Genomic DNA, 27793 nt, shown 5'->3' with positions numbered 1-27793 from the left:
GAAGCTACCTTCATGCGGTGTGATGTCAAATTTCCCCAAAATGTTACAATTCTGCATACTTAAAATCATTTTAAATCTTTAGCTTCTATATTCATTCAAGCATAATCATTTATTAAGCTACCTGGAAATTTAAATGAAAAGTGAAGGATATTGAGCCCTATTAACGTCCTGGTTTGCTGTGTACTTTGGTGTATTTGAGTGCTTACCTGCTTGCTGACATCACTGCTATTGAACACCTTGACTGTTTAAATTGCCACCAGTAAAGGAGGAAAGCGCACTTCGGGATTGCTCGACCTTGAGGAGCAGCCTTTATCAAGGTCAGCGGCACGCATCATTACTTTATCACTGACTACAAAATCTGAGCCTATGCCTCTTTTCATAAAGCCAATGATCCCAAATGCTTTGTTAACAGCCTTTCTCAACATGTCCATAAGACCATAAGACATAGGAGCGGAAGTAAGGCCATTCGGCCCATCGAGTCCACTCCGCCATTCAATCATGGCTGATTTCAACTCCATTTACCTGCTCTCTCTCCATAGCCCTTAATTCCTCGAGAAATCAAGAATTTATCAACTTCTGTCTTAAACGCACTCAACGTCCCGGCCTCCACCGCCCTCTGTGGCAATGAATTCCACAGACCCACCACTCTGGCTGAAGAAAGTTCTCCTCATCTCTGGTCTAAAGTGACTCCCTTTTATTCTAAGGCTGTGCCCCCGGGTCCTAGTCTCCCCTGCTAATGGAAACAACTTCCCTACGTCCACCCTATCTAAGCCATTCATTATCTTGTAAGTTTCTATTAGATCTCCCCTCAACCTCCTAAACTCCAATGAATATAATCCCAGGATCCTCAGACGTTCATCGTATGTTAGGCCTACCATTCCTGGGATCATCCGTGTGAATCTCCTCTGGACCCGCTCCAGTGCCAGTATGTCCTTCCTGAGGTGTGGGGCCCAAAATTGCTCACAGTATTCTAAATGGGGCCTAACTAATGCTTTATAAAGCTTCAGAAGTACATCCCTACTTTTATATTCCAAGCCTCTTGAGATGAATGACAACATTGCATTTGCTTTCTTAATTACGGACTCAACCTGCAAGTTTACCTTTAGAGAATCCTGGACTAGGACTCCCAAGTCCCTTTGCACTTCAGCATTATGAATTTTGTCACCGTTTAGAAAATAGTCCATGCCTCTATTCATTTTTCCTCTTTTGTCCTGCAGCCTTTAAAGATCTGTACACCTGAACCCCCTTTAAAATTAGACCATTTAATATGTATTGCCTTTCTACTTCCTTCCTAACTGTTATCACGGCACACTTCTGTGCTTTAAATTTCATCTGTCATGTGTCTGCCGATTTCACCAGTCTGATGATATCCTCCTGAAGGTTACTATCATCTTTATTATTTAATGCATTTCTGAGTTTCGAGTGGTAAAACTCTTAGGAATATAGAAAGTCAGAGAGATCTGGGTGTGCATGTCCACAGATCTTTGAAAGTGACAATACAAGTGGACAAGGTAGTCAAGAAAACATACGGAATGCTTGCCTTCATTGAATGGGGTATCGAGTATATAAACTGGCAAGTCATGCTACAGTTGTATAGAACCTTGGTAAGGCCGCATTTGGAATATGCGCACAGTTCTTGTTGCCAAACTACCAGAAGGACGTGGAGGCTTTGGAGAGGGTGCAGAGGAGGTTTACCAGGATGTTGCCTGGTCTGGAGGGTATTCGCAATGTGGAGAGGCTGCATGGACTCAAACTGTTTTCATTAGAAAGACGGAAGTTGAGCGGTGACCTGATAGAGGTCTCCAAGATTATGAGGGGCATAGTCACCAGGGGGCATAGTTTGAAGGTCCGTGCAGTAAAGTTTACAGGAGATGTGCAAGGCATCTGTGTACACAGGATGGTGAGTGTCTGGAACGCGTTGCCAGGGGAGGTTGTGGAAGCAGATACATTAACTGCGTTCAAAAGGTGTCTCGCCAAAGACATGGATAGGATGGGTATAGAGGGATACGGCACGAGGAGGTGCTGAGGGTTTTGGCAAAGGGTTGCATCATGACCGGTACATGCTTGGAGGGCCGAAGGGCCTGTACCTGTGCTGTATTGTTCTTTGTCTGCAAACTTTGAACTTATGCCCTGGATACCCAAGTCTGTATCATTTACTCTATATCGGAAAGAGAAATATGTTCTAAGATGCCTCAAAGGCAGAGCAGCATGCCATCACTAGAGGGAAGTGTGTCATGTGATCCAGTCTTAGTTTCGCTTTGGCCTGTGAGCAGAAAACAGTACACACAGCATAGTTCTGATGTACTCGAGCTTTCTTTCCATGTTTCCATGCGCCTTGTCTAAATAAATGAACACAGCCTATGAGTGATTGTTTTTTATATCATTATGAAACCGCAATATGGTGGAATAGATATGGTTGATCATGGTGGAAGCAAGATTAAGCCCAAATGCAACATGGTGAACAGCCTTAGATTGTGTTACATTGCATGAGATGACCCTTGAAGTTTTAGTCAGGCCGCAATTAGTAAGTTTGCAGACGACACAAAGGTTGGTGGAATTGCGGATAGCGATGAGGACTGTCGGAGGATACAGCAGGATTTAGATTGTCTGGAGACTTGGGCTGAGAGATGGCAGATGGAGTTTAATCCGGACAAATGTGAGGTAATGCATTTTTGGAAGGTCTAATGCAGGTAGGGAATATACAGTGAATGGTAGAACCCTCAAGAGTATTGAAAGTCAAAGAGATCTAGGAGTACAGGTCCACAGGTCATTGAAAGGGGCAACACAGGTGGAGAAGGTAGTCAAGAAGGCATATGGCATGCTTGCCTTCATTGGCCGGGGCATTGAGTATAAGAATTGGCAAGTCATGTTGCAGCTGTATAGAACCTTAGTTAGGCCACACTTGGAGTATAGTGTTCAATTCTGGTCGCCACACTACCAGAAGGATGTGGAGGCTTTAGAGAGGGTGCAGAAGAGATTTACCAGAATGTTGCCTGGTATGGAGGGCATTAGCTATGAGGAGCGGTTGAATAAACTCGGTTTGTTCTCACTGGAACGAAGGAGGTTGAGGGGAGACCTGATAGAGGTATACAAAATTATGAGGGGCATAGACAGAGTGGATAGTCAGAGGCTTTTCCCCAGGGTAGAGGGGTCAATTACTAGGGGGCATAGGTTTAAGGTGAGAGGGGCAAGGTTTAGAGTAGATGTACGAGGCAAGTGTTTTACGCAGAGGGTAGTGGGTGCCTGGAACTCGCTACCGGAGGAGGTAGTGGAAGCAGGGACGATAGGGACATTTAAGGGGCATCTTGACAAATATATGAATAGGATGGGAATAGAAGGATACGGACCCAGGAAGTGTAGAAGATTGTAGTTTAGTCGGGCAGCATGGTCGGCACGGGCTTGGAGGGCCGAAGGGCCTGTTCCTGTGCTGTACATTTCTTTGTTCTTTGTTCTTTGTTCAATGACGCCACAGCATTGGAGAGTGTTGAAATCACAGAAAAGAGTTGAAGGCCAGGCCCAGTTTGGGCTCAAATAAAGAGCTGGTAAGCAGGCAGGTCCCTTGTGATGAGATTGTAGCCACATAGCCAGTCAGTTCAGTGAGTGGACTGTGTATTGTGAGGTCCAGCACCAGGTTAGCTCAGTCAGGAAAGCTGAATGATCAGGGTGTGAGCCAGATCAAGAACAAGTGAGAGAGAATAAAAACAAAACCATGATAAAATTGGTTGTGATTCTAATGGGTGAATAAAACAAGGAGGAAGGTCAAAGAGATATTATCAAAATGTTCACAAAGTTGCATAGTTTGAATTGGGATGGAGCTGACCTATTCAAATTCAACATTTTTAAACAGTGTACAGAGCTATGGTTTCTTGATTCAATTGTGTCTGAACCAGATAAGCAAGCCATAAAAATTTGCCGAGCAAATGGATAGAGATGAATGATAGTCTACACAGGCTGAACGCTTCAGGATTTACAGCAAAAGATCTAAGGGATGCTGAGAAGATATGGACTACATTGGAAAACTGGTTCAGAATCAGATTAAACTTCCGTATTCATCATTTTTTTAGTTTTTCCAATTAAGGTGCAATTTAATGTGGCCAATCCACCTACCCTGCACATCTTTGGATTGTGGGGGTGAGACCCACGCAGACACGGGGAGACTGCAAACTCCGCAGGGCAGTGACCTGGGGCTGGGAACAAACCAGGGTCCTCAGCGCCATGAGGCAGCAATGCTAACCACTGCGCCACCGTGCTGTCCCCATCAACTAGAACTGAGTTTATTTTGACCACAGCTTGCAGAAGAAAACTTCATCATCAAATGCAGAGATATATGTACTGTGAGTTTTCAGACACACAGCTAGCAAATAGAATTGTTGAGTTGGTGATTGTATCCACTTCCGTGGAAGGATTCTAGAAAGATCTGGTAGATAAGCCCAAAATCTATAGCATTGAAGAACTACTCCAAGATAAGACGTCTGTACAAAACAACCCTTGCAGGACAGTGACGCTTACAGCTACTAAAGGTACCAAGAATAACCCCAATTGTCTCAATAATGGTGCTCTTGGCTCCTTCAAGGACACTGATGTTAGTTCACCTGTCCTCCCAGCTGATGTGGAGAATCGATCTCAGACATCATTGATGGTGCCTCTCCAGGGCCTTGAGGTGGCGTCTGTACATAGTCCAGGTTTCTGGGTCGTATAGAAGAGTTGAGAGGATGACCGCCTTGTACACAAGGATCTTGGCGTCAGCACTGATGCAGTTGTCAAAGACTCTTGTCCTTAGGCGCCTGAAGGAGGCGCTCACATATTGTATATCATGTTGGAGCTCCTCATTGATGTCAGCTTTAGATGAGAGGCTGCTCCCCAGGTTTGGGAAATGTTCCACTTTTGGTAGGGTTTCGATGGAGGGACAGACCAGATCTTGCCAGTTCGTTGGATATATTCAATAGGGACCCTTGCAGCAAAAAGGGTCTAGGGGCATGGAGAGAAAGCGGGAGTGGGATACTGAATTTGGAAGATCAGCCATTATCCTATTAAATGGTGGTGCAGGCTCGAAGGGCCGAATGGCCTACTCCTGCACCTATTTTCTAAGTTTCTATGTTTCTTCCCCTGGGGCGGGCTGGTAAAGGACTTGGATCTTCTTGAGGTTGAGACGGAGGCCAATATTTTGGTACGCTTCCACGTAGGTGTCAAGCATGGCTTGCTGAAAGTGAAAATCATGTCCGCTGTTCCACGGTTTGGCTGGAAGCCACATTGGCTTTCTGGAAGGATTTCTTCAGAGACTGGGAGAAGGTGGAAAGAAGGTGGCTAGTGAAGATTCGGGTGAGATCTTCCCGGCGATGGAGAGTGTGAGATTCCTCAGTAGTTCCGATGGTCTGCCTTGCTTGAAGATAATGGCAATGACGGCATCCCTGAGGGCGAGTGGAATTTCTTCTCTGTCCCAGATTTTCACCAACAGCTGATGGAGATGACGGGTGATCTCTTCCCTCCAAGTATGAAAATCTCCGCTGGGATTCCATCCACTCCTGTGGCTTTTCCATTCTTCATGTGTTTAATTACGGCTTCAATTTTGTCCATGCTTGGTGGGAGACCAAGATCATCTTTGATGGGGAGGTCGGGGGATTTCCCCAAACACCCTCACCTATGGTTGTTTGATAGTTTAGGAGTTTTTTAAAGTAATGGGCAGCACGGTGGGTCAGTGGTTAGCACTGCTGCCTCATGGCACTGAGGTCCCGGGTTCGATCATGGCTCCGTGTCATTGTATGGAGTTTGCACATTGTCCCGTGTCTGCGCGGGATTGGCCAAGTTAAATTGCCCTTAATTGGGGAAAAAAAAAGAATTCCCAACTCCTTCCTTTCCGATGGTTCCTCTTCAGATTTAGGAGTCCTTCCTGTTGTGTTATGTACTCTGGGATAACACGGGCTGCAACTGGATGCAGCTTTAACCAAAAGATACTCCAGACCTTGAAGTTAGTTCAATCTGATTTATTGAACCAGTAACACAGTTAGCACAGTTCTCTGTGAGTTTGACTCTCTGTTAACCTAAGTGTGGTTACTCTGTGTGACTGAACCAGACTAGCTCTTAGCCACGTGGTGGAGGTGTGATACTGTACATGAACCCTGACTAACTCTGTAGATGTTCATCAGTGGAAAGAGGCGGAGCGTGAGTGCCTCATGCCTTTTATAGTGAGATACCACCCCTGAGTGTCCTGCCTGCTGATTGGTCATGTCCTGTTCTCTGTGTTCATTAGCTGCCTGTCTGTGCCTGTCTGTATATCATTATCTGCATGTCTGCATATCATGACATCTCCCTTTTTTTTCATGTTTTGTTGGCATATGGGAACGTACTTACATGTGGTGGCATATATTAACATATTTACAAACGGTGGCATATGTGGACATATTTACATGTGAAGACAGCTGTCTAATGTGAGAAAACAGAACATAGCAAACAAAACAAATGTTCATAACTCCAGTTTCTGGGGCTTGCGTCTGATCCTTGTCGACCGCCGGAGAGGTGGTGGTGGGGACGACGGCGCCTTGACAGGCGGGACGGAAGCCTGACTGGTGGCCTCGTCGTTCGAGGTATCAGGAGGTGGCAAAACAACAGAAGGAAATGGAGAAGAAAGCGGTTGCGGGCAGGCAACTTTGCGCAGTGCCCGTCTGTTACGTCGCACAACAGAATTATCAGCCATATGAACAACATACAACGACAGCTGGAGCAGACCAGCCACCATCCGGTATCTTGATCCTGACAGTGTCTGCCTGGGATAAAACGGGCAAATCGGTGGCATGAGAATCATTGCCCTGCTTTTGCTAGTTTCGGAGCTGCTGCACCTTCTGCAGCACCGGGAGGTGATCCAGGTTGGGCAAGTGTATGGCTGGAAGTGTCGTTCGCAGGTCCCTGTTCATCAGGAGTTGAGCCGGCGACATGCCAGTGGACAGTGGGGTCACCCTGTACGCAAGCAGCGCGAGGTAGATGTCAGAAGTAGAATCCGCGGCCTTTCAGATGAGCTGTTTCACAATGTGCACCCCTTTTTCAACTTTCCCATTGGACTGCGGATAGTGTGGCTGGAAGTGACATGTTTGAAATGGTATGACTTGGCAAACATAGACCACTTGTGGCTATTGAAGCACTGGCCGTTGTCACTCGTGACAGTGAGTGGGATACCATGCCTGGAGAACGTCTCCTTGCAGGCCTTGATGACGGCCCGAGATGTGAGGTCTGAGAGCTTCACGTCTTCAGGGTAATTGGAGAAATAGTCAATAATCAACACGTAGTCACGACCATTCGCACGGAAGAGGTCGATGCCAACCTTGGACCATGGGGAGGCCTCGATTTCATGCTGCTGGAGCGAGACGCTGCAGCTCTGCGCTGGCTGGAAGCGTTGACAGATCGCACAGTTGAGGACCATGTTCGAGATGTCCTGGCTAATACCGGGCCAGTAGACAGCCTGCCTGGCTCTGCGTCTGCACTTCCCGACGCCCAGGTGTCCCTCATGGATTTGGCGGAGCACCAAGCTCTGGAGACTGAGTGGAATGACAATCCGGTCCAGCTTGAGGAGGATACCATCAATCACTGCCAGGTCGTCCTTTACATTGTAAAATTGAGGGCACTGCCCTTTCTGCCAGCCATTGGCGAGGTGGTGCATGACATTCTGAAAGAGGGGTTCTTTTGCTGTCACCTCGCGGATACGATCCACCTTCTCATCAGGCGCCAGGAGGGTGCTAGCACACAACTGCACCTGTGATTCAATCTGCCGGATGATTTCCAGCGGTTCACTAGGCAAGGTGATGGAGCGGGACAATGCATCAGCGATGATGAGCTCCTTGCCAGGCGTGTACACTAAGTCAAAGTCGTACCTTCTGAGTTTGAGGAGGAGGCTCTGCAACCGAGCCATCATGTCGTTCGGGTCCTTGTGGATAATGTGAACCAGAGGCCTATGATCCATCTCGACAGTGAATGCCGGCAGGCCGTAGACATAGTCGTGAAACTTGAGAATGCCAGTGAGAAGACTCAGGCATTCCTTCTCTCTTTGCGCATACCTTGTTTCAGTGGGCGTCATGGCCCTCGATGCGTAGGCTACCGGTGCCCAGGATGAAGTGGCATTGCGTTGAAGCAGCACCGCACCGATGTCATCCTGGCTCGCATCTGTTGAGATCTTTGTCTCCCTGTCTGGGTCGGAAATGCCAAGCTGAGTGCAGCGGTAAGCTTGGCTTTCAGCTCCAACCACTCTGCCTGATGTGCTGCCTTTCACTCACTAAGGCAGTGGACTTTTTCACCAGGTTTCGTAGGGCCATTGTGTGTGAGGCCATGTTTGGGATGAACTTGCCCAGAAAATTGACCATGCCCAGGAAGCGCAACACCGCCTTCTTGTCTTCAGGGACCTTCATGGCTTTGATGACCTTGACCTTGTCTGTATCCCGGCGCACGCCCTGCTGAGAGATCTCGTCACCTAGGAACTTGAGTGTCGACATGCCAAAGCAACATTTGGACCTGTTCAGCTTCAGGCCATTGGCATGGACACGGCGGAATACCGGCTGGAGACGGGAAACATGCTCTTCAGGGGTCGTGGACCATATGATAATGTCGTCCACGTACACACAAACCCCTTCATTGCCCTCCATCATCTGCTCCATGATGCGATGGAAGATCGGAAGATCCGATGCCGAGACAATACCAAATGGCATGCGATTATAGCAGTATCAGCCAAACGGTATGTTGAAGGTGCAGAGCCTTCTGCTGGACTCATCCAGCTGGATTTGACAAAATCCATGTGACACATCTAACTTGGTGAAAAAATTTGCGTGTGCCATCTCACTGGTGAGTTCCTCCCGCTTCGGGATGGGGTAGTGTTCACGCATTATATTCTTATTGAGATCCTTGGGATCAATCAGATGCGCAGGTCTCCCAAAGGCTTTCTAACACATACCATCGAGCTGACCCAGTCACTCGGTTCGGTTACCTTGGAAATGGTGCCCTGTTGCTGAAGATCCTTGAGCCTTCAGGCGCTCCCTCAGCGGAGCTGGGACCCGGCGTGGTGCGTGGACCACTGGCTTGGCATCAGATTGTAGCAGAATCTTGTATCGATATGGCAGCGCGCCCATCCCGTCGAGCACATCCGGATACTGAGCGAGGATGTCGTCAATGCCGGCCTGAAGAATCCACATTGGAGGATGTCGTTGTGTAAACCCGCTGCACAAGGTTCAGCTGCTTGCAGACATGCGCACCAAGTAGGGATGCCCTGCCTGGCTTGACAATTTCAAAACATAACTGTGCATGGGTGCTCTGGTTGGTGGCGAGTAGATGGCAGGATCCCAGTGCCGTGATGGCATTTCTGTTGTAGTCCATGAGCCTGCAGGCTGCTGGAAGGACCTTGGGGGCTTCTTGATGTGTTTGAAATCTGCCTGTGAGAGGAGGTTGGCAGAAGCACCTTTGTCCAGCTTAAACTGGATGGAGCAGTGGTTCACCTGCATCACTGCACGCCATTCGTCCGCAGAATCCACAGTGAGGATGAATTGAAATAGTGATGAATTGGATGTGGCATTTTCACATTTGGTAATGATACCCACACGGTAGGCGGAGTCCAGGCATTCTTCCTCTGGATCCGTTATGCTGCCAGGATCAGAATCCTGTAATCGTTGTTGCACACTCTGAACCCGCCGTCGTCGGAATTGGGAGCGCTGGCCCCTTGACTGGTGGTGCAGACCTGCACCAGGCTGCATAGTGTCCAGGCTTCCCGCAGTTTAAACATCACCTGCCTCTTGCAGGGCAGTGTTTCTTTAAGTGGGTGTTGCCGCAGTTCGAGCATGTCATGACATCGGCGCCCTGACGCTCCGCGCGTCGTCGTACATGCGCAGCGCGGTCAGCAGACGTCTGCACCTGCGCAGTGTGGGTGTCAGCCGCTTTGTTATCCCGTTCGCATCGCGCATGCGTGGGGCCCCGGGAAAAGCGTGCGAAATGGCCGCTTTCATCAATGCTGAGGCGCTGCATCCGGGAGATGGCCTGCACGCTCTCTGCCTAGTGGGAGGCAAGTTACTCATTTTCAGCCGATTTGTACTGGGCATAGCAATTTTTGGCGTGCTCATGCACTGTGCATGTTTCAATCGCGACTGGCAGGGTCATATGCTTGATTTTCAGTAGCTGCTCCCTCAGAGGATCAGAGTGAACTCCAAAAACAATTTGGTCTCTGATCATGGAGTCAGCAATATCACCAAAGTTGCAGGTCTGTGCTAGCAGGCGGAGGTTAGTTAAGAAGGAATTGAAAGATTCATCTTTACCTTGTAGACGCTGTTTGAATATGTAGCGCTCGAAGATTTCATTGGTGTCCACTTCACAGTGACTGTCAAACTTGTCCAGGATGGTCTGAAACTTTATCTTGTCCTGGCCTGCAGTGACTTGAAAAGAGTTGAAGAGTTTGATGGCTTGATAACACGCTGTTGAGAAGAGAAGCGCGATCTTCCTTGCATCAGATGCACCCACGAGGTCTGAAGCTTCGATGTACAGCAGAAACCTTTGCTTGAATGTCCGCCAGTTGGCACTGAGATTGCCGGAAGTCCTGAGCTGGTGAGGAGCCCGAATCTTCTCCATGGTGCCGGGATACATTCGCTGGTCGTCATGGAATGGACTGAGGTAAACCACCTAGGTAAATCACCTAGTAGCATGTTATGTTATGTACTCTGGGATAACACAGGCTGCAACTGGATGCAGCTTTAACCAAAAGATACTCCAGACCTTGTGTGGTACTATAGGTATTACGGTACCTGATAGGCTAAAGCACCGTTGGTGGAAACTGTATGCTTTCTTTTGGTTAGAATGTATGATAGCTCCGTCCTGCTAGGCAGGGTATAAGAACCCGTGCCGCCCCAGCAGCCTTCATTCTGTACCTGAGCTGCTGGGGGAAACATCTAGCTTATTAAAGCCTTCAGTTGGACTACAACCTCGCTTTAGTGGTCATTGATCATGCATCAATTTAATAAGCTAGTTTTTTTTAAGAAGAAATGATGGAGCTCCGAATCAAGCCGGAGTGTCTGCAACTCAGCCCCCATGCGGCGAACTCAGCAGCAATCAAGCACTGGCTGGCGTGCTTTAAAGGGTATCTCGGGCCGGCCGAAAACGCACCCACGGGAGTGCAGAAACTGCACGTTCTGCACTCAAGGGTGAGCCCGGAGATTTACACCCTCATCGAGGAAGCGGAAGACTTTGATGCAGCAATAGAGCTGCTAAAAGGACATTATATTCGCCCGGTAAACCAGGTCTATGCCCGGCACCTGCTTGCAACAAGGCGACAAACCCCTGGGGAATCGCTGGAGGAATTCTACCGTGCACGCCTGGTGTTGGGAAGAAGCTGCAGCTGCCCGCAAGTTTCGGCGAACGAACACATGGAACTCTTAGTCCGGGACACTTTTGTGGCAGGTATGCTATCTTCACAAATCCGCCAGCGTCGGTTAGAAAAGAACACCCTGGGTCTCAGGGAGGTACGGGCCCTTGCAGGCTCCCTGGACGTGGCCTCCAGGAACGCCCGCGCTTACGTTCCCGACCGTGCGGCAGCCCCCCTGGGCAGCGTGGAACCCCTCCGTGCCTGACCCCGAGACTTCCCCCATTCCCCCACAGGCCTGCGCTGCAAGGCGGCTGGCCATCCCCGGGGGGCCCTGCTGCTACTTTTGCGGGCAGGCAAAGCACCCCTGGCTGTGCTGCCCGGCCTGCGCATCCACCTGCAAGGGATTGGGCAAAAAGGGCCATTCCGTGGGGGTATGCCAGGCCCGTGCAGTTGCCGCGGTCTCCGGCGGCGAATGCGACCGCAACCACAAACTTCTCCACGGGCCCTGTGCTGCCAGCAGTCACCGCCATCTTAATATTCCAGGACCACGTGCGGATCCCGGGCGCCGCCATCTTGTTCCGCGGACGCCACGTTGGAGGGATGCGCCGCCATTTTGTGCACCCCCAGCCATGTGCGACCAATGGGAGCCGCCATCTTGGATGAACCCCCAGGACCCCAGCTCGGCTGACCACGCCATGCCCGAAGAGAACTCTCAACTGCTGCGATTAGCCTCGGTGACTCTGGATCAGTCTCGGCCTCGAACACTCTCAACTGCTACGACGACCGTATTCATCAACGGGCACGAGACGTCCTGCCTAATCAACTCTGGGAGCATGGAGAGCTTCATAAACCCCAACACGGTAAGGCGCTGTTCTCTCCTCGTGCGACCAATGGGAGCCGCCATCTTGGATGAACCCCCAGGACCCCAGCTCGGCTGACCACGCACTGCCCGAAGAGAACTCTCAACTGCTGCGATTAGCCTCGGTGACTCTGGATCAGTCTCGGCCTCCAACACTCTCAACTGCTACGACGACCGTATTCATCAACGGGCACGAGACGTCCTGCCTAATCGACTCTGGGAGCACGGAGAGCTTCATAAACCCCAACACGGTAAGGCGCTGTTCTCTCCTCATCCACCCCATTAATCAAAAAATCTCCCTGGCCTCCAGTTCCCACTCAGTGGAGATAAAGGGGTTTTGTGTAGCAAACCTCACAGTCCAGGGAAGAGAGTTCAAAAATTTCCGTCTCTACGTCCTTTCCCACCTCTGAGCGGCTACACTCCTGTGGTTAGACTTCCAATGTAACCTTCAAAGTCTGACCTTCATATTCGGCAGCCCTATACCCCCCCCTTACTGCCTGTGGCCTCGCGACCCTTAAGGTCGACCCGCCTTCCCTGTTTGCGAACCTCACCTCGGATTGCAAACCCGTCGCCACCAGGAGCAGACGCTACAGTGCCCAGGACCGGATCTTTATTAGGTCAGAGGTCCAAAGGCTACTGAGGGAAGGGGTCATTGAAGCCAGTAACAGGCCCTGGAGAGCTCAAGTAGTGGTGGTAAAGACCGGGGAGAAGCATAGGATGGTCATCGACTACAGTCAGACCATCAACAGGTTTACGCAGCTGGACGCGTTCCCTCTCCCCCGCATATCCGACCTGCTAAACAGGATCGCACATTATAAGGTCTTCTCCACGGTGGATCTCAAGTCCGCCTACCACCAGCTCCCCATCCGTACTAGTGACCGCAAATACACTGCCTTCGAGGCAGACGGGCGGCTCTATCACATCTTAAGTGTTCCCTTCGGTGTCACCAACGGGGTCTCTGTCTTCCAGCGCGAGATGGACTGATTGTTTGAATGGTACGGTTTACGGGCAACATTCCCATATCTCGATAATGTCACCATCTGCGGCCATGACCAGCAGGACCGACACCAACCTCCGAACATTTCTCCAGACCGCTAAAATCCTTAACCTTACAAACAACAAGGAAAAATGCGTGTTTAGCACCGACCGCCTAGCCATCCTCGGCTACGTAGTGCGAAATGGAGTTATAGGCCCCGACCCTGAACGCATGCGCCCCCTTATGGAGTTCCCCCTCCCTAACTGCTCCAAGGCCCTGAAACGTTGCCTAGGGTTTTTCAGTTACTACGCCCAGTGGGTCCCCAACTACGTGAACAAGGCCTGTCCCCTGATCCAATCCACAGCTTTTCCCCTGTCGATAGAGGCCCGCCAGGCCTTCAGCCGCATCAAAGCACACATTGCAAAGGCCACGATGCACGCCATCGAGGAGTCCCTCCCCTTCCAGGTCGAGAGCGACGCGTCTGACATAGCTCTGGCGGCCACCCTCAACCAAGCGGGCAGACCCATGGCCTTCTTCTCTCGTACCCTCCATGCTTCTGAAATCTGCCACTCCTCTTTCGAAAAGGAGGCCCAGGCCATAGTAGAAGCTGTGCGACATTGGAGGCATTACCTGGCCGGCATGAGATTCACTCTCCTCACGGACCAACGGTCGGTTGCTTTCATTTTTGTTAATGCACAGCGGGGCAAGATAAAAAACGACAAGATCTTGCGGTGGAGGATCGAACTCTCCACCTACAACTACGAGATCTTGTATCGTCCCGGGAAGCTAAACGAGCCTCCTGACGCCCTGTCCCGCGGCACATGTGCCACCGCACAAGTGGACCGCCTCCGAGCCCTCCATGAGGACCTCTGCCACCTGGGGGTCACTCGCTTTTTCCATTTTGTCAAGACCCGCAACCTGCCCTACTTCATCGAGGAGGTCAGGACAGCCACCAGGGACTGCCAAAACTGTGCGGAGTGCAAACCGCACTTTTACCGACCAGAGAAAGCGCACCTGATAAAGGCTTCCCGTCCCTTTGGACGCCTCAGTATGGACTTCAAAGGCCCCTTCCCCTCCACCGACCGCAACACGTACTTCCTGAACGTGATTGACGAGTACTCCCGGTTCCCATTCGCCATCCCCTGCTCCGACATGACTGCAACCACCGTCATCAAGGCCCTCCATAGCATCTTTGCACTGTTCGGGTTCCCCGCTTACATACACAGTGATAGGGGGTCCTCCTTTATGAGCGACGAACTGCGTCAATTCCTGCTCAGCAAGGGCATCGCCTCGAGCAGGACGACCAGTTACAACCCCCAGGGTAACGGACAGGTAGAGAGGGAGAACGGAACGGTCTGGAAGACAGTCCTACTGGCCCTACGGTCCAGGAACCTCCCAGTCTCCTGCTGGCAAGAAGTCCTCCCGGATGCCCTCCACTCCATCCGGCCACTGCTTTGTACGACCACCAATCAGACACCTCACGAACGGCTCCTTGTCTTCCCTAGGAAGTCCTCCTCTGGGACCTCGCTCCCGACCTGGCTGGTAGCACCCGGACCCATCCTGCTCCGAAAACACGTGCGGGCGCACAAGTCGGACCTGTTGGTCGAGAGGGTCCATCTGCTCCATGCTAACCCCCAGTACGCCTACGTGGCGTACCCCGACTGCCGACAAGATACGGTCGCCCTACGGGACCTGGCGCCCGCCGGAACCCCACGCACACCCCAGCCACCAGTCCCACCCTCCCTTCCACCGCAGCACCTTACAGGAGGATCGGTCCTTCCGCCGGCCCCGTCTAGGCTCCCCCACCCACCGACGCCCCCCGCAGGTGCTCCCTTCCCAGGTCAACCGCCGTCTAGGGGTGCCGAAGCTGCCATGGAGATCGAAGCCACGCTCCCAGAGTCACAGACGCCCGAGCCTTCACCGGAGTCACCACCGAAGCTCCGACGATCACCGAGGACGACCAGGGCCCCCGATCGACTGATTGCTTCATTTTAACTCTAATCTGTAAATATACACCATCACATGTACATAGCTATCAGAATTGTAAATAGTTACTAAACACTGTACGGAGGTATTACTAATTATACCACGTTGCCATGTTTTGTAGTTTCAGGCCACCACCCCCGCCGGACTCTTTTTTTAACAGGGGGTGAATGTGGTATTATAGTACCTGAATATGGTACCTGATAGGCTAAAGCACCATTGGTGGAAACTGTATGCTTTCTATTGGTTAGAATGTGTGATAGCTCGGCCCTGCTAGGCGGGGTATAAGAACCCGTGCCGCCCCAGCAGCCTTCATTCTGTACCTGAGCTGCTGGGGGCAACATCTAGCTTATTAAAGCCTTCAGTTGGACTACAACCTCGCTTTAGTGGTCATTGATCGTGCATCACCTTGAAGTTAGTTCAATCTGATTTATTGAACCAGTAGTACAGTTAACACAGTTCTCTGTGAGTTCGACTCTCTGCTAACCTAAGTGTGGTTATTCTGTCTGACTGAACCAGTCTAGCTCTTAACCACGTGCTGGAGGTGTGATACTGTACATACACCCTGACTCACTCTGTAGATGTTCATCAGTGGAAAGAGGTGGAGTGTGAGTGCCTCATGCCTTTTATAGTGAGATACCACCCCTGAGTGTTCTGCCTGCTGATTGGTCATGTCCTGTTCTCTGTGTTCATTAGCTGCCTGTCTGTGTATGTCTGTATATCATTATCTGCATGTCTGCATATCATGACACTTCCCAACCCTGGTGTTGAAGTGCCCAAAGAGGATGATCTTATCTTCCTTAGGAATGTTGGAGAGTATGGTGTCCAGTGTGGAGTAGAAGCCTTCTTTGGATTGACCACTGACATCAAGGGTTGGGGCAGAGGCACTTATGACCATTGCCTGCTGGTCCTTGGCAAGGTGAAGAAGGAGGATCATGTGGCACTCGTTGATGTCGACACGGAGCTCCTAGAGTCGGCTGACCAGTTTGCTCTTGATGGCGAAACCAATTCCATTTGTCCTGGGCTGATCCTCGGGGCTTCCTCTCCAGAAGAAGGTGCAACCACTGCCACCTTCCCTCAGGTTCCTTCGCCTGCTCTTCGAGCCTCTTGCAGGGCAGCAAAGTCACTGTTGCTGTGCCTGAGTTCAGGGGCAACAAGGGCAGTTCTCCGTTCCGGCCGATTGTTTTGCTCATTATCTATGAGAGTTCATACATTCCAGCTTCTGAAATTCTGACGGCAGGTAGATGAGCTTCTGGATGCAGTGTTCCAGCCAGTTTGGGCACAGAACAGGCGATTTAAAGAGGGCTGCTCAGTTGTGAAGGAAGCGGCCCAAATGCTCTCCTGTTCCTATTCCAATAGCAAGATGACTGAATCAACATTCTGACGGAAGTTTGATATAAAACTGAAAATGTTGGAGGTACTTGAAAGGCCTGAAAAGTCAACAGCTTCAGCTTTGTCACGGCTGCAGAGTATATAGAATCTAAATTGAGCAGCATAACGTGCCCTGTTCAAGATCTCCTTGCGAGGTAGAAATACTTGATGGAATCTCATTTATTTTTGATGTGAAGCCAGTGGTTCTCAAGCCTGCCCAATCAGAACTGACATCGAGAAAGCCCGTGACTAAAGTTTGTGTTTTAAGTTAGCACCTGGCAACTGCTGAGTCGCCACTTCCAGTAATTAAACCGGTGAAGAGCAACACAAAGCAGCTATCGCTACCCCACCCCCAAGCTCGAGTGTTCTGCATCTTGCTCAATCCTGGGGTGCGCACGGTCTCATGCCAAATTCATGCCAAATATGTTTTAAATTCAGTGCAGAAGCAGGTGGAGGCTGCCGTTGTATACATGCTGATTGTTTGCCTTTCATCCATTATTAATAATAATAACCTTTGTTGTCACAAGTAGGCTTACATTAACACTGCAATGAGGTTACTGTGACAAGCTCCGAATCGCCACATTCAGGCGCCTGTTCGGGTCACAGAGGGAGAATTCAGAATGTCCAAATTACCTAACAGCACGTCTTTCGGGACTTGTGGGAGGAAACCGGAGCACCCGGAGGAAACCCACGCAGACACGGGGAGAACATGCAGACTCCGCACAGACAGTGACCCAAGCCGGGAATCGAACCTGGGACCCTGGCGCTGTGAAGCCATAGTGATAACCACTGTGCTATATTAAAGTGAATATTTCATTTCTTAGAAAATGCAAAGTGAAAACCTTAAAGGGACCTGTATCACTGCTTCTGATGGTCTTGGACCTTTTCAGCTATGGTGCTTTTATTCTTTCCCTGTGTAATGAGGTAGTTTAAACAGCGCTGAAATGTAAACAATTAAAAGCGATTACACCGACAGCTCAGACTGGGCTCCTGTCATCTGAACAAGAACAAAATAATGTGGATGCTGAAATCTGAAATACAAACTGAAGATGTTGGAAATATAATATTTTTACCAGCTGAATATTCCAGCATTTCCTGCTTTAATTTCCTTAAGTTTCTTCAATAAAAATTTTGCATTTACTTACTGTCTTTCACAACCTCTGAGCAGCCCTTGCACTTGACAGTTCATGAAGTGCTGTAACTTTGTTTGCAGAGAAACCTGACAACTAATGCTGCAGTTGTATAGAACCTTGGTAAGGCCGCACTTGGAATATTGCGCACAATTCTGGTTGCCACACTACCAGAAGGATGTGGAGGTTTTGGAGAGGGTGCAGAGGAGCCCCCGGGTGGTTGGCCTCTGGGAATGGTGGCACCCTGGCACTGCTGATGCCACCCTGGCAGTCTCACCCAGTTGCCAGCCTGGCACTGCTGGGGTGCCCAGGAAGCACTGCCGTGTTGGCAGGGCCACTGTCAGGATGCTAGGCTGGCAGTGCCATGGTGCCATAGTCACATTTTTTTCCCATGCTCGAGATCGGACCTGGGGGCCCGCCCTTATGGATATGGAAAGTTTGAGGATCCCCCGAACACGCAAGTTGGGACATCGGGGGCGGGGGTGTGTCTGGGGTCACATTAGGGGATCAAGAGATTTGAACAACAATTAAAAATGAGGCGTTACTCACTGAGACCCCGGAATGAATAGGAGTCCCATTTAGTAGCGGGGTTTATCTTGGTGATGCAAGCGGCAAGAAACATCGGCTGAACGCGCTTGACACGAGACTCTGTTTCATTTCTGTAAAACCGTGCCCTTAATCTTTTCAAGTCTAAGAAACATCTCCTAGATCCATTGCAAGTGGGAGAGTGGAGTCTTCAGACTTCCAATGGAATAAGATAAATTGATGAGGCAACAATGAGGCCAAGGCATCTGACCAGTGGTTATCTCCAGCTATTTTGTCAGTGATTACCCCAGAAATACGAATAATAGGGTTAATACCAATAGATGTGCCACACATGCATGAAGAAGTTGAGAACACAAAGGACCAGAAAGTAGCCAAACTTGGACATGACCAAAACATAGGACACTTTGTTACAGGAGCCAAATGACATCTCGCACAGGCAGGATCCAGACAGAGTACACCCAAACAAGGCTAGCTCTAGATACGTAGAACTGCTGAAGGACATTCAGTTGAAGCAGACCATATCTAGTCGACAGTGATGAAGAATGCACGCTGAAAAGAATCAACAGCCAGAAAGCTCATTATTTTGATCCTGATCTCAAGATGTCTTAATGTTAAACAAAGAAGGAACAAACGCTTTTGAATAATGTTATAAAACGGGGCCCTTTAAAATGGGATTAAGACCTAAACAAAGATCAATGGGATTGTCAGGAGGAAGGGACGGAAAGGAAGCAAAATGTTTACTGGTCAAACTTGCAAGTCTGTGGTACCTAAAAAAGAGATTTGGGAGCACCATGCTCCCTTACAAGATCATCAAAGGAAGCAAACATACCCTCGAGAAAAGATCTTTAAAAGATTTCAAACCAAATCTGGACCAAAGGTGGAAAGCTAAATCAATTAGAGAAGGTGGAAAAAATGGATTAAAATGAATAGAGGGAAGAACAGGCTTAAACCCAAAGAGGTTTCTGAATTGGGACAGTATTTTAAGGGAGCTAAACACAATGGTATACAAGCTCGAAACTGTGAACATAATGAGGAAACGGGAGAGACAAAGGCAAGAGTCATGTTCCATAGTTGTCCAAACAGGGCTGTCATTGCCTAAAAAGGAATGAACACAAAAGGTAAGCTTAGGAATATTGGCAGTCCAGTCATAATGCAAAACTATTTGGCAAAGCAACACTTTGAAGTTTTTCCAAACAGATTTTACGCATTTGAGGGTGTTTTTAATTCCAAATTAAAGAGGAAATCAAGTGGTCAGCAGATTTTAAAACGAAATTTTGATAAAAATAGGAATAGTCTGAAATTGATACAAAATTTCAGTAAAATCAATTTGTCAGGATAGATACGACCAGCAAATGACAGGGACAGCACTGACCAATGGGCTAAGTCTTGCTTTGTGCATGCTAACAATGATCTGAAGTTATATTTAAAAACATTGTTGAGATCTCTTATGTCACAGATATTCCCAAGTAAGTAAAATTATCAGAAGCTAAATTAAAGAGGAATAAGTCAAAAGACAGGCCAATGCAGAAGAATTAATCTGAAAAAAGCAAACTTTTTTCAAGCTTTAGCTTGTAGCCTGAAAACTTATCAAACTGGAGTAGTGTCGAGAACATTGGGTATTGACAGAAAGGTATGTATAACACACTTCCCGTGGAGACAGGTGTAGAGGTCACACGTCAGGTGGCTCCTGCTCGAGCTTTTGTTTTTCTGCCCTTTTCACCCTGATTTGGGGGAAATTTTATATGATCGGTCTTCAGAAAAGTTGTGGTAATTAGAGCATGTCGAAAAGCCAACGGAAGGGTACGGGATGAAAGGGTACGAGCGCTAATCCGCCTTAGAGCTTGAGTTTGGTGCGGAGTTCTCTGGGAGGAGAGATGGCGGGAGCCCATTAAGGTCGACACGTTGGCCGAGGTGATGGCATTGGAGTTTGAGCGACCACTTGCCAAACAATTTGAGCGGCAAGGGAGAGAGGTGATGGAAACGCTCAAATAGTTGGTGCACAATATGTTGGCCCCGATAAAGAAGGCTCTTGGAAAGATGTGGACAGTGGTGCGGGAGCAGGGAGGGGTGTTGAAAGGAGTGAGGAAGCATTGCCACTGCACAGCAACCAGCTCGATGGGAGAGGAGCTGCGGAAGGTGGAGGAGAGTACGCCTCGATGGGAGAGTTGTTGAGGAAGGTGGGGGAGAGTACGCCTCGATGTAAGACTCGATGGGAGAGTTGTTGCGGAAGGTGGGGGAGAGTACGCCTCGATGTATGCCTCGATGGGAGAGTTGTTGCGGAAGGTGGGGGAGAGTACGCCTCGATGTACGCCTCGATGGGAGAGTTGTTGCGGAAGGTGGGGGAGAGTACGCCTCGATGGGAGAGGAGCTGCGGAAGGTGGGGGAGAGTACGCCTCGAGGGGAGAGGAGCTGTGGAAGGTGGGGGAGAGTACGCCTCGATGTACGCCTCGATGGGAGAGTTGTTGCGGAAGGTGGGGGAGAGAACGCCTCGACGGGAGAGGAGCTGCGGAAGGTGGGGGAGAGTACGCCTCGACGGGAGAGGAGCTGTGGAAGGTGGGGGAGAGTACGCCTCGATGTACGCCTCAATGGGAAAGGAGCTGCGGAAGGTGGGGGAGAGTACGCCTCGATGTACGCCTCAATGTGAGAGGAGCTGCGGAAGGTGGGGGAGAGTACGCCTCGATGTACACCTCGACGGGAGAGTTGTTGCGGAAGGTGGGGGAGAGTACGCCTCGATGTACGCCTCGATGGGAGAGTTGTTGCGGAAGGTGGGGGAGAGTACGCCTTGATGCACGCCTCGACGGGGGAGTTGTTGCGGAAGGTGGGGGAGAGTAAGCCTCGATGGGAGAGGAGCTGCGGAAGGTGGGGGAGAGTACGCCTCGACGGGCGAGGAGCTGCGGAAGGTGGGGGAGAGTACACCTCGATGTACGCCTCGACGGGAGAGGAGTTGCGGAAGGTGGGGGAGAGTACGCCTCGATGCACGCCTCGATGGGAGAGTTGTTGCGGAAGGTGGGGGAGAGTACGCCTCGATGTACGCCTCGATGGGAGAGGAGCTGCGGGAGGTGGGGGAGAGTACGCCCCGATGTACGCCTCGATGGGAGAGGAGCTGCGGAAGGTGGGGGAGAGTACGCCTTGATGGGAGAGTTGTTGCGGAAGGTGGGGGAGAGTACGCCTCGATGCACGCCTCGATGGGAGAGGAGCTGCGGAAGGTGGAGGCGAGTACGCCTCGATGGGAGAGTTGTTGCGGAAGGTGGGGAGAGTACGCCTCGATGTACGCCTCAATGGGAGAGTTGTTGCGGAAGGTGGAGGCGAGTACGCCTCGATGGGAGAGTTGTTGCGGAAGGTGGAGGCGAGTACGCCTCGATGCACGCCTCGATGGGAGAGTTGTTGCGGAAGGTGGAGGCGAGTACGCCTCGATGTACGCCTCGACGGGAGAGGAGCTGCGGAAGGTGGGGGAGAGTACGGCTCGATGTACACCTCGATGGGAGAGGAGCTGCGGAAGGTGGGGGAGAGTACGGCTCGATGTACACCTCGATGGGAGAGGAGCTGCGGAAGGTGGGGGAGAGTACGCCTCGATGTACACCTCGACGGGAGAGGAGCTGCGGAAGGTGGGGGAGAGTACGCCTCGATGGGAGAGGAGCTGCGGAAGGTGGGGGAGAGTACGCCGCGATGTACACCTCGATGGGAGAGGAGCTGCGAAAGGTGGGGGAGAGTACGCCTCGATGTACACCTCGACGGGAGAGGAGCTGCGGAAGGTGGGGGAGAGTACGCCTCGATGGGAGAGGAGCTGCGGAAGGTGGGGGAGAGTACGCCTCGATGTACACCTCGACGGGAGAGGAGCTGCGGAAGGTGGGGGAGAGTACGCCTCGTTGGGAGAGGAGCTGCGGAAGGTGGGGGAGAGTAATTAAGGTCTGAGAGCCTAAGAGGAGGACATGGAGAACCGGTCACAGTGGCAGAACCTGCGGGTCGTGGGTCTGCCCAAGGGACTGGAAGGCCGGAGTAATATGGAGTACTTTTTGGAGATGTTGGTGAAGTTGTTGGGGGAGGAGGACAACACCTCCCTTTTTGAGCTGGACAGGGCTCATAGGTCACCACAGGCCAGGTTGTTGGCAAGTTAAGGTGAATATCTTGCCGTAGTTTTTATTTTTACCGGTCTTCTTGCGCATGTGTTTTTTTGTGGGGTGGAACGGGTGATTTCATTGAGCAGGTAAGGAAGCAAAGATTCAGAAGATGGTGCTCCAAAGAGGGCGGCAGTCTGGGCGGGTGGCATGGTAGCACAACGGTTAGCACTGTTGCTTCACAGCGCCCGATTATTATTATTATAGGGGGTTTGGCTTTTCCAAGTCTGTTTAATTGCTATTGGGCGGAGAATGCTGAGAAGGTGTGGGGCTGAGGTAGGGAGCCGGAAGTGATAGGGGCAGGCTCGTGTAGGGGTCGCAGTTGCGGGCGCTGCTCCCGTTTGCCCCTGGGAAATAATCGGGTGCCTGGTGGTGGTGGCACGCTGAAGATATTGAGACAGTTTCGGCAGCATTTTAAGTTGAGGGTGGGGTCAAAGTTGATGCCAGTCCAAGAAAATCATGTGTTTGAACCACGAGGGTCGATGCTAGGATTTGAGGGTTGATGGAAATGAAGGATTTATTTTTGTACGGGCAGCTGGCGAGTTTGGGGCAGTTGATGGTAAAGTTTGGGATTTCACGGGACGAGGCCTTTAGGTAAATAATAATCTTTATTGTCACAAGTAGGCTTACATTAACACTGCAATGAAGTTACTGTGAAAAGCCCCTAGTCGCCACATTCCGACGCCTGTTCGGGTCACAGAGGGAGAATTCAGAATGTCCAAATCGGGACTTGTGGGGAGGAAACCGGAGCTCCCGGAGGAAACCCACGCAGGCACAGAGAGAACGTGCAGACTCCGTACAGACAGTGACCCAAGCTGGGAATCGAACCTGGGTCCCTGGCGCTGTGAAGCAACAGTGCTAACCAATGTGCTACTGTGCCGCTATAGGTGCATATTTGCAGGTGGGGGACTTTGCAAAAAAGGTTTCCCCAACATTCCAGTGAGACGTCCCTCATCGTTGTTGGAGGGGTGGAGGGCGGGGGGGTTTATCTTGGCGATTTATGGGAGGATTTTGGAGGAGGATATGGCGTCGCTGAAGGGGGTTATGGGCAAGTGGGAGGAGGAGCTGGGGATGGTGCTGGAGATGGGGTTGTGGTGTGAGGTGTTTCGGGGGGTGAATACCTGAACCGCTTGTACGAGGTTGGGGCTAATACTGTTAATGGTGATGCACAGGGCTCACCTGACGAGGCCGATGATGAGCCGGCTGTTTGTGGGGGTGGAGGACACTTGTGAGCAATGTGGGAGAGATTGGCTAATCATGTACATGTGTTTTGATGTCGCCCGAAGTTGGAGACATTTTGGAGGTCGTTTTTCAGCACCGTCTGTGATCCTGCACGTGGATTTGGAGCCCAGTCCTCTGGCGGCCATATTTGGGATGTTGGATTTGCCGGAGCTGCAGATGGGAGCGAGGGCAGATGTTTTAGCTTTCACCTCGCTGAATGCTCACAGGAGGGCCCTGGTGGGTGGAGGTCAACTTCCCTGTGCTGTGCCTCAGTGTGACGGGGGACTTGATGGAGTTCCTGTATTTAGTCAAGGTTAAGTTTGCTTTGAGGGGGTGATGGAGAGGTTCCATAAGAGATGGGGTCTGTTTATTATACACTTTAAAGAATTGGGAGGTGAGGATGGGGAAGGTTTTGTTGTGTTATTGGGGTATTGAGTGGTGGAGTGGGTTTGTTGTTTTTGCTGACTTGCATTGTTTTGTTTTATGTGTAAAATGTTAAAAACCGAATAAAAATGTTTCTTAAAAAAAGATGAGCATAACAAAAGATCATTGACATAAGTAGAGACCTGATGGCATAAAGCACCCTGATTATTCCAGTGACATCCTTATTGGATCGAAGGTCACAGCAAGTAGCTCAATAGTAATAGCAAAAAGATAATGGGATAAAGGACAGCTATCTGGTATCTCTGTGGAGGGGAAAATAAGCAAGAGTATGAAAAATTAATACAGATTGAAGCTACAGGTGATGAATATAAAATTCTAATCCGCAAGATAAAACTGGATCAAAAGAAATTTTTTGTAAAACCTTGTATTCTACACGGTCAAATACTTTTTCAGGAAATCTGGAAGAGGCGAAGGAATTTTGGAGTAAATAATATTAAGTAGCCGTCTTAAATTGGAGAATTGACCCTTAATAAAGCCAGATTGTTCAAGAGAGACAATACTTGGCAAAATGGGCTCCAAATGGAGGTTAAGAGCTTTGTCTAGTATCTTGTAATCTGTGTCTAGCAGCGAAATAGGAGCTGCACCCATGGGAGTCTTCGCCTTTTTCGGCATTAGTCAGATGTTTGCCTGAGGAAGATTACCACGAAAAAGCGATTCTGAGAAGACTGAGCTAAGCAGGGGATATGAATGGGAGGACCGCCTTGATGGCTTGATCAATTTAGAGTTGAGATGGGATTGTCTAATGTGGACCTATTACTAGGGCTCATGGTTGGAATATCAAGCTTGTCAGAAAACGAATGAAAACTAAAATTGTCTGCAGCCTCAGAGGAATACAGGATAGAATAGAAAGTTTTTAATTGATCGTTTATGCGCTTGGGGTAGAAGTACCAGATTCCGTGCGAATTTCTGTAATCAGATTAGAGGTCACTGACTTGTGAAGTTGGTGAGAAGGACTTTTGCTGGCTTTTTCACCATGGTCGCAACAGTCTTGATTTCATTAAAACGTTGGTGGATAAAAGATCAAATTATGTCTGTAAATGGAGTCTTTCCTTATAAAGCTTGGGAGTTAGAGCAGAAGCGAACCTTGGAGCATAAGGTCAACCAATTCAGATAGGCAATTTGAGCACTGCTTATTACTCCTTGTGTATTAAATGATTTGGCCCCGGATATGAACCTTAAATGCTTCACAAGTAGTGGATACTGTTACGTATGGGGTCGTATTAATGTCCGAGAACAAATCAATCTGTGGGGGTTCAATTTAAGAACTTTTTCAACAGAGAGAAGAACAGGATCAAATGCCAAGTGCGTTGAGCGGGCACATTTTCAGGAAAGCATCGATAGGGGGGCATGATCACATATGACAATGCTATGATAGTCACTGGAGTCTAAAACAAAAAGAGGTTTACTATCCAAGATTTTAAAAATCTCTTGAATAAGAATGATGAACTGCAGAGAAAAAAGAAAAATCTCTTGCAGTAGGAAAAAGAAATGGCCAAGGGTTAGAACCTTGTAGATTTGTAGAAAAAAAATCAATAACAGAAGCTGATCTAGCAAAAGAGCACACACCAGTTTTGAGAGCGGTCAAGTGAAGGATTTAAAACACAATTGAGGTCCCCACCATGAATCAGATGATTTTGCAAGTTAGACAAAGAGGGAAAAAAAGAACTGAGCATCATCACAATTGGATTACTTGTTTACTAAATAAACTACAATCACATAGTAACCATTAGGATCTGTTGATAAGTGAAGAGACAAATTGGAAAGTAGTGGTGTAATCAGACAAAGTCAGCATGGATTTACGAAAGGGAAATCATGCTTGACAAATCTACTAGAATTCTTTGAAGATGTAACTAGCAGAGTTGAACAGGGAGAATCGGTGGATGTGGTTTATTTAGAACTTCAGAAGGCTTTCAACAAGGCCTCACACAGCAGATTATTATGTAAAGTTAAAGCGCATGGGATTGTGGGTAGTGTTTTGAGATGGATAGAAAGCTGGTTAGCAGACAGGAATAAATAGGTCTTTTTCCGATTGGCAGACAGTGACCAGTGAGGTACTGCAGGGTACTAGGACCCCATCTGTTCACATTATATATTAATGATTTGGACAAGGGAACTAAATGTATTATCTCCAAATTTGCAGATGATACAAAGTTGGGTGGGAGGGTGAGCTGTGAGGAGGATGCAGAGATGCTTCAGCGGGATTGGGACAGGCTGAGTGAGTGGATATATGCGTGGCAGATGCAGTATAACGTGGATAAATGTGAGGTTATCCACCTCGTTAGCGAAAATAGGAAGGCAGATTATTATTTGAATGGTGTCATCGTGTATCAGTCGCTAAAAGTAAGCAAGCAGATACAGCAGGCAGTAAAGGTGGTAAATAGTATGGTGGCCTTCACAGTGAGAGGATTTGAGTATAGGAATAAGGATGTTTTACTGCAATTGTATCGGGCATTGGTGAGGCCACGTGAGGTGAGGAGTAGTATGTGCAGTTTTGGTGTCCTTATCTGAGGAAGGATGTTCTTGCTATGGAGGGAGTGCAGCAAAAGTTTACCAGGCTGATTTCTGGGATGGCGGGACTGTCATATGAGGAGAGACTAATTTGGTTAGGATTATATTCATTGGAGTTTAGAAGAGTGAGGGGGGGATCTCATAGAAACTTAAAAAATTCTAACCGGATTAGACAGGGTAGATTCAGAAAGAATGTTCCCGATTGTGGGGGAGTCCAGAACTAGGGGTCATAGTTTGAGGACAAGGGGTAAACCTTTTCGGACTGAGGTGAGGAGAAATTTCTTCACCCAGAGAGAGGTGAATCTGTGGAATTCGCTACCACGGAAAGTAATTGAGGCCAAAACGCTGTGTAATTTCTTTCTTTTTTTAAATTCAGAGTACCCAATTATTTTTTTTCCAATTAAGGGGTAATTTAGTGTGGCCAATCCACAAAACCTGCACATCTTGGGTTGTGGGGGTGAGATCCACGCAGACACGGGGAGATTGTGCAAACTCCACACAGGCAATGACCCGGGGCCGGGATCAAACCCGGGTCTTCAGCACTGTAGGCAGCAGTGCTAACCAGTGCGCCACCGTGCCACCCGCCGTTGTGCAATTTCAAAAGGAATTAGATATCGCTCTTGGGGCTAAAGGGATCAATGGATAAGGGGGAAAGGTGGGATCAGGGTAATGAACTTGATGATGAGCCATGATCATATTGAATGGTGGAGCAGGCTCGAAGGGCCGAATGGCCTCCTCCTGCTTCTGTTTTGTATGTATGGTTCTATGTAAATGGAATATTTTTATGAATCAGGATTGTACAAAGCCGTGATTTAGAGTGAAAATTGGAATCAAAGAACCGCCCCGCCCACCCCCTCCTGAGTCTAAAGTGATTTCAAGTGCGCAAAATGGGTCTCTTGAAGCAAAACAATTTCAGCCTTAACCTTCTATAGGTGAGAAAATACTTCCGAGCGTTTCACTGGGTGATTCAGCCCGGTTGCATTCCAACAAACAAAACTTTGTACAGATTAGATAAAACATTCTTGGGTGTCATTACAAAAAGGGAAAATTGTTAATTGACCAAATTGAAGCAACAAACTGACGACCTCTACTTGAGACGCTACCAAATAAAGAAAAAGATAAGAGAAAAGGAACAAAAATAGAAAAAACTTCCCAACACAGGCCTTCCCCAAATGCAAGGCTGCACCCAACCCCCCTCCCCTCTTCTAAAGCTAGATGTGAACATAGCCATCTTGAGGATAACCCTCAACCCTTTTTGGACTTGGGTCCAAAACCCCACCCAGAGCAAAATGAAAAACAAGTTTCACCCCCAGCTACAAATAT

At 49.2% G+C, this 27793-nt stretch overlaps 1 protein-coding gene across 9 annotated transcripts in view; it reads left to right on the top strand.

The window, feature by feature from the left end:
* The window catches only part of disp1 (dispatched homolog 1 (Drosophila)), a 741843-nt gene that overhangs the window by 478543 nt on the left and 235507 nt on the right, over nt 1-27793 (top strand). The gene's annotated exons all lie outside the window — the stretch shown is intronic.

The sequence above is a fragment of the Scyliorhinus torazame genome, chromosome 4, assembly GCF_047496885.1.
Source record: "Scyliorhinus torazame isolate Kashiwa2021f chromosome 4, sScyTor2.1, whole genome shotgun sequence".
NCBI lineage: Eukaryota > Metazoa > Chordata > Chondrichthyes > Carcharhiniformes > Scyliorhinidae > Scyliorhinus > Scyliorhinus torazame.
This window is presented reverse-complemented; position numbering and strand designations above follow the sequence as displayed.